General features: G+C 46.3%; 1 long non-coding RNA gene across 1 annotated transcript; it reads right to left on the bottom strand.

Annotated features, from left to right (window-relative positions):
* Positions 1 to 1,469: 1,469 nt before the first annotated feature.
* On the bottom strand, positions 1,470 to 7,201 carry LOC141577631 (uncharacterized). Its single transcript, XR_012506857.1, has 4 exons — positions 7,106 to 7,201; positions 5,482 to 5,714; positions 2,468 to 2,525; positions 1,470 to 1,560 (listed from the first exon to the last, which is right to left on the bottom strand). It is a non-coding gene; the product is annotated as an uncharacterized LOC141577631 (long non-coding RNA).
* Positions 7,202 to 7,447: the final 246 nt, after the last annotated feature.

Here is a 7,447-nt window from a genome sequence, read left to right as displayed (position 1 = left end):
TGACAGCTGGAGCGGTATTGGTGTTAAAAGCTGAGGGCTTTTTTTTAAAATTTTATTAATTACCAATATATATTGACAGATTTCTTATTTTATTAAAGATTATGTGCCATGTCATATAACAAGATATAGTATGTTATTATTTATTAAATAATACATAATAGAATATATACTAGCATATTATGTTCTGTTTATTTATTAGCAGATAGTATATAATATATATGTAGGTGTTTATATACATAACATATAATTCATGCATCTATGTAATATATAACCCATAACAAATAATGTAAGATTATCATTAATATATAATATAACAAGATTACATAACAATAATGATGTAATATTACCCATTGTATCTTGGTTCATGACACATTCTCATCATAGATGACTGTCAGAGGTATTTATGTATTAAAATTAATATTAAAAGACACAGTTATGAACATATCACCCAGCATCATAACAGGAATATTGACAGAGACATACTGTGTCCTCTTTCCCTATCCTGTTCTTGGCCTTTTCTCATAGGAAATAACCATCATCCTGACTCCTGGCTTACCCTTCTCTTGTGTTATTTTCACACACACAATATTTAAGATCAGTTAAAACAAATGAACTGCAGGTACATGCAATGAAATGGATGAATCATACACTCTATGTTAAATTGAAAAAGTAAGCCCTAGAAGGTGGCCTATAGTGTGCTATGCTTTTAACTGTGTATATATATGACAACTAAACTCACTAAATTAAGAACAACTACAGCTAGAGTCCAGGTGGGAGAGAGACAGATAAAATTTGAGGTGAGCAGGTTTGCTGCAGGTGAGCGAGATCCTTTCCAGTAACATGTCATTCTCTCTGAAGCAGGAGGCAAGGCCATCTGCTGGGAGTCAGGGAAGAGACAGAGGGAAGCTTCAAGGTGTGCAGAGAGCAGAGAACGTTAACACCACTGAGTGATAAGTGGGGAAATGTGCTCGCTAGAGAAATCCTGGAGGATTGCCTGGCAGCGGCAACATGGTGGGAATTGATTTGTAGTCTTAGAAACCTGTGCTGGGAGAGCCTGTTGCCTGCAGGCTCAGAACAAGTAGAGCTGGGTGAACCGAGATGGAAGTCGGCCTGGTGAGGAACTGAAAAAGTCAAGGCTCAAGGGGGTTTTGTCTCTCATAAAGAGAGTGCTGACTGTGGATGCAGAGCTGGAAGGTGGGGAAGTGGAAGTAAGAGGAACGAGGACAGGCAGGAAAGCAGAGTCAGTGCATGATGCCCCAGTGAGGGTGAAGGAGGGCCAGGGAGGCTGGTGGAGAAGCAGCTTGACGGCTAGAGGTGGGCACTTAAAGGAGAGAGCATGGAACTTGGGTGGAGACACGCCCGGGTATGAGCCCGGGGGTAGGGTGAATGGGGGGTGGCTGGCTCAGGCTGACGGAGAAGAAGACCCTAAACTGACCACACTGGGTGGAGGAGGGAGAATGAAATTTGACGTCTTGATGGTAGGAGGCGAGGCAATACAGAGCTGGTGGTCCAGGTGCTCCTGACTGAGGCAGATGAGCAGGGAGGCCAGGGTGGCAGGCACTGATAGGAAAGGATCTGGGTTTTCCATGTGCTCCCACGAGGGGAGGAGCAATCATCTGAAGGTGGAAAGTGAGCACAAGGAGGCCAACCCAGGCTCCTGGTCAAACTGGGGTTGTGAGGGGGCAAAGTGTCAACTCCAGAGATGGTTACCCAGGAAGCAGGGACCACGGGTGAAGTGAGGGGACACTCAGAGAAGAGAGGGAGAAGAATCTTCTGGGTGTAGGGGGAAGAGAGGCCCCAGGACAAAGGAGCACAGGGGCACAGTGATGAGGATGGACTGGCTCTATGGTGACACTGAAGGGATGGCTGGATCTTTGTCCTGAGGGCTTAGGTTGGGGGGACTACTGGCCTCATGAGGATCCCCTCTCAGCAGCCTGGACAGACGCTCCCGCTCCTGAGGTCTGTGTGGCCACCACTGTTCCCGGAGGGGCCCTGCCTCCATCTTTTCTTATCAGACTATCCTGCCCAGCCCCCGACTGCCAGCGAGGGAGCCTGGGCCTCGAAGCTGCTTCCCGTGGAAGGACACAGGCTCCTCGGAGAAGCAGGCGGATCTTACTTTGCTCCGTAACCCAGAGCCTAGCAAAGCGCCAGCCCATGTGTGGGCCATGTAGGGGCTCGGATACTTACCAAACTAACTCAAAGCAGTAGAATAGCAGAGCCAGAGGAAGTGATCACTGAGCCCACAGAGTTCACTGCCCACACCCCCATTCTACAGATGAGGAATCCGAGACGAAGCGGTGAAGCAGCCTTGGCCAAGGTCACGCTGCTCTTAAATGCTGGCCTGTGTCGGGCATGCCAAGTGATGTGCTGCAGTGAAGGGGCTGAGAGGGGGCTCTGGGGCCAGACATCTTGGGTTCAATTCCCAGCTCTGCCATTTATTAGCTGTGTGATTAATTAATGTCCTTACCTTTAAAGTGGAACTCATAGTGGTGCCAACTCATTGGGTTGTCATGAACACAGCGTTCCTGGAACAGCAGGACAGAGTTCTGTAAGGGTTTGCTATTGCTTTGGTTACTATTATTATCACCAATTGAACCCTGAAATGAAGAACAAAGGCAGCAAGAATTTTTATTTTAAAGGAATTTAAAATCCTCTGATGAATGCTTCATTTCATCTATTCAAGTTTGCATTTGACACTTATTAACAACTACACAATGGATGACTTTTGAGGCACTCTTGCTTCATGTCTTTAATTCTCACTAATGACACAGGCTATTTAACAGGCAGCAGTTTCTTTTCCAGGAAGAGGGACAAAAGGTTAAAATGTCTCAGTGCCTCTCGGTCCCCAGTGAGTTGGTTGTGACCTGTCAACCCAGCTTTGGGGAAGTGCCCGCTCCCCCTGGGCTCGCTGAGCTGCCCCGCAGCCTCCGGGGGCGCCGTACCCCCACACGAATCCAGTCTCTTTGTTCCTATCTTTGTTTCATATCACTCAAGGACTGCCCATGCCCCAGGGCCCCATCTGCCCCGCCAGCCTCGCCTGCTGGAATCCAGGACACTATCCTGGGTCTCAACCATCCTCTGTTCATATGACCGCCCCACTACTCTACATTTTGTCCTACAAGTGTGGGCTCCTGTGGCTCGCCACACAGCAGGGGTCTCCCAGTCCTCCACCTTGGGTAACTGCATTGTCCTGCACAGTGCCTAGCTAACCCGTGTGGAGGCAGGAAGAATACAGAACAACAGGTGCTCAGAGGGGCTGCCTTTCCCACTGCAGGGGCCCTAGAGAGCTTTCTCCCGGCTGGTTATTCACAGGCGCTGAAGCTGTGGAATCTCGATCTCACCAATTTAAAGGGCACCATCACTAATTACAAAAGCAATCATTTCTTCAGTAGCAAAAGGAGAAAAGACTTTGTTCCCCACCTCCAACTTTTTTCCTCCACCTTCAGATGTTTCTCATCTCTGGACTAGGGTAGAAAGCAACTCACAGAATATTATTTTTCAATGTTTTTTCCCACTCTGAAGATTGCTTTCCCAGAACCGATGAAGGGTAGAATGGACTTAGCTTTCCTGGACTGAGTATTAAGAGGCCTGGGGTGGGAAGGGGAGGGGGGAGGGGAGATAACTCAGCAATATTGAACCTAACAGAGACATTACAATGTTCTATTCTAAACAGAAAGGAAGCAGGGTGCTGTAGAAACAGGAAAACCATAGTTGGAAATGCAATAACGAGTTACAAGAGAATAAACATAAAGATGTAAAAATGAAAAAGGACATCAAAATAAAAAAAGGTGGGAATGGGAGAGGGGAACAAGAAAATATAGATTTTTTTCTTTCTTTTTTTTCTTCATTATTCTTAGGATGTGTTGGAGCCTAAGCGATTATCAGTCTAAAGAAAATAGATATAGTAATGGGTTGATATATTTGAAGAATAAGGTAACCACAAATCAAAAGCATACAATACAGTCACAAAAAAACCAAAAAGAAACAAACTCAAAATGGCTTAAAGACTTAAATATTAGACAAGACACTACAAACTTCTCTCAAGAAAACATAGGCAAAACATTATTTGACATACATCTCAGCAATGGTTTCCTAGGGCAATCTAAGCAACCCAAGCAACAGAAATAAAAGCCAAAATAAATAAATGAGACCTAATTAAACTTATAAACTTTTGCACAGCAATAGAAACCATAAGTAAAACAAAAAGACACCTTATGGAATGGGAGAAAATATTTGCAAAAGATGAGACTGACATTGGCTTAATTTCTAGACTATATAAATTGTTCATACAACTTAATAAGAAAAAAATAAACAACCAAATCCAAAAATGGGCAGAACAGCTAAACAAGCAATTCTCCAATGAAGACACACAAATGGCCAATAGGCATATAAAAAAATGCTCAGTATCGCTCAATTATCAGAGAATTGCAGCTCAAAACTACAATGTTATCATCTCACACCAGTCAGAATGGCCATCATTCAAAAGTCCACAAACCATAAATGCCGGAGAGGCTGTGGAGAAAAGGAAACCCTCCTACATTGTTGGTGGGAATGTAGTTTGGTGCAGCCACTGTGGAAAACAGTATGGAGATTCCTCAAAAGACAAAAAAAAAAAAAAAAAAAAAAAGACTTATCACCTAGTCCATCAATCCTGCTCCTGGGCATATATCCAGAGGGAACCTTCATTCCAAAAGATACCTTCACCCCAATGTTCACAGGAGCACTCTTTACAATGGCCAAGACATAGAAGCAAACTAAACGTCCACTGACAGATGACTGGATAAAGATGTGGTATTTAGATATAACAGAATATTACTCAGTCATAACAAAGAAGGAAATAAAGCCATTTACAGCAACTTGGATGGAACTGGAAATTATCTCACTAAGTGAAATAAGTCAGACAAAGTCAAATATCATATGATATCATTTATATGTGGAATTTTAAAAAAAATGATACAAATGAACTTATTTATAAAACAAAAACAGACTCACAGACTTGTAAAACATACTTAGGAGTTTGGGATTAACAGATACAAATTACTATATGTAAAACAGAGAAACGACAAGGATTCACTGTAGAACACAGGGAACAGTATTCAGTATCTTGCAACCTATAATGGAAAAGAACCTGAAAAAGAATAGACTATGTATATTTACAACTTAATCACTATGCTGTATACCTGAAACTAACAAAACAGCACAGGGAGTGAGTCCTTCTGGGACAAGGCCTCTGTGGCTGTGGCCTCCTTGTCACCGCTCCATCTCACCAGGAGGCCAGGGTTTTCAGATGTGAGCGGACATAGAGCTCATACACTTCAAATTGATTTACCGAAAAAACTATGGAAAAACCAAATTCACCTGCAGTGTGGAAAACATGAGCAGGGCCCCTAAGCAGACCGACAAACCCAAAGTAAGATGGCCCGTTGTTCAGATCGGAGCCAGAACAACGACCACCTGGCCCCAGTTAAATTACCACCTCACCTGCAATGAACTGCTCGTACTCAATGTCAGGGATGTTTCTGTTGAGACTTGGGAGGTCAAAGGAGTCGGACCAGGGATCGGGGCTCTGCCAGTGGTAGAGGTGGCCCCAAGGGAATAGCACCAGTACCGGCTCCTCCATCTTCAGCAGGGTCTTCAGGAGGAAGGCAATGTGGATGCAGACGTTCCTACGGAGGCTGAATCCCTCTGGAGGGTTGACATCACACAGAAGGTACCTGGCTGGGAGCAAAGGAGAGCGGGTATTCAGGGCCAGGCCTCTGAACAGGAATCCCGGCTTAGATAGAACAGATACAACGGGAATCCCTGCACAGCCCATGGCCTACAATCCAGACACATTCAGCAGCTTCTGGTTTGTAAAGTGGAGGCACTGCCCACCCATCTCCATATGGCCAATTACTTCAAGTCTGGGAGCAGTTGTGGAAGACATCTTGGCATCCGTCTAACACCAAGCACCTGACTAGCAACTGAGCACCCGTTCTCCAGGGGCTCTCAAACTTCTTGTTCTACAGAACCCTATACACTCTTAACAATTACTGAGAACTCCAAAAGGCTGCTATTTATGTGAGTTAAATCTATCAATATTTCCTGTGTTAGAAGTTAAATAAGAAGTTAGAAAAAGTGTATGAATTCACTTAAAAATATTAACAATCTACTGTATGTTACCATTAATACTCTTAAACATAATATAATTCTATTTTTCAAAAGAAAAATCATTAGTGAGAAGAATAGCAGTGATTTTAATTTCTGCAAATCTCTTTTGGACTGGTGAGAGCTGAATTCTCCTATCTGCCTCTGCGTTCCCTGTTTTGTGATATCACAGGCCAGGTTTTCCCTGGAAAACCCCACAGGAACTCGGGAGAGCAAGAGTGTGCAAAAGGCAGGTGACATCCCGGCGTTTCTATGAAAATGGTTTTGCACCTCAGGGGCCTTGGATACACTTTGATAACTGCTGCCCTATCCAAGGCGAGACTCTTCTACACAAGAGCCAGGCAAGGGTCCTGGATTCTGTAATGAGTTACCGCCACCACACCCCTCCCTTTTCTGTGTGTTTCTCACAACCTCCATTACTGCAGATGAGGATGTAATCCTCAGCTGGGGCCTCTAATCCCAGAAGGCTGCTAACTTCAAGAGAGAGGGTCCCATCTACCATCCCTACACCCCGCATAGTTTATTTTGAGTCAAGCCCTAGATAACTACTTATCGGCACAGACCCTTGTGTCTTATTCCTGAGGTTGACTGAAGGAACCAACATCTGGATGGAACTGAAATTTCCCTGCAGATAAACAAGGCTGATAAACCACATCATTCCAACATCTGACTCTGGGGCTCTTCAAAACCCGGGTAAGGACCCGCTTCATCTAAGAGGGGTCTTCCGCCTGCCCGTCCCGGTGGGTTCTGGGAGGCCGCGGCCACCAAGGGCTACCCAGACTCGCGGCCCCAGCCCCAGGGCCTGAGGGGGAGGAAAGCTTGAGTCTGTGCCCAAGCCCTGTCCCGCCCCGCCCCAACACACTCCCCGGCACACAGCCCTCCCCGGCCACCACCCCAACACCGATCCCACCCTGGTTCATGTCCACCGGCCCCGCCGATGGCGCGGATGTACGTTTACCATCTGTGAGACGCCGCCCCAGACAAGATGTCGGCCGCCTACTGACCAGGCCAGAACTAGTCGCCTGGCCGAGCAAGCCGCCATCCCCAGCAGCAAGCACCGCCATGGTCCCTGGCAGCTGCACACTTCCGGAGCCCGCTGCCCGCCCCAGAAGCTCAGGCCGGCCCGCGCGAAGCGCGGCGCCTGTAACCATGGCAACGCCGCAGGGCCATCCTCTAGCGCTTGCGTCGTGTGTCTTCCCGAGTCTAGATGTGCTAGGGCAGAACTTGCGGAGCCAATGGGAGCCAGGGCGCGGCCAGGACGGAGGTGGGGGAGGCTTATGGGGCAGCCGGGCGGGGCCGC

The sequence above is a fragment of the Camelus bactrianus genome, chromosome 5, assembly GCF_048773025.1.
Source record: "Camelus bactrianus isolate YW-2024 breed Bactrian camel chromosome 5, ASM4877302v1, whole genome shotgun sequence".
Classification (NCBI taxonomy): Eukaryota; Metazoa; Chordata; class Mammalia; order Artiodactyla; family Camelidae; genus Camelus; species Camelus bactrianus.
Note: the sequence above shows the minus strand (reverse complement) of the source record. Positions and strands in the feature narration are given on the sequence as shown.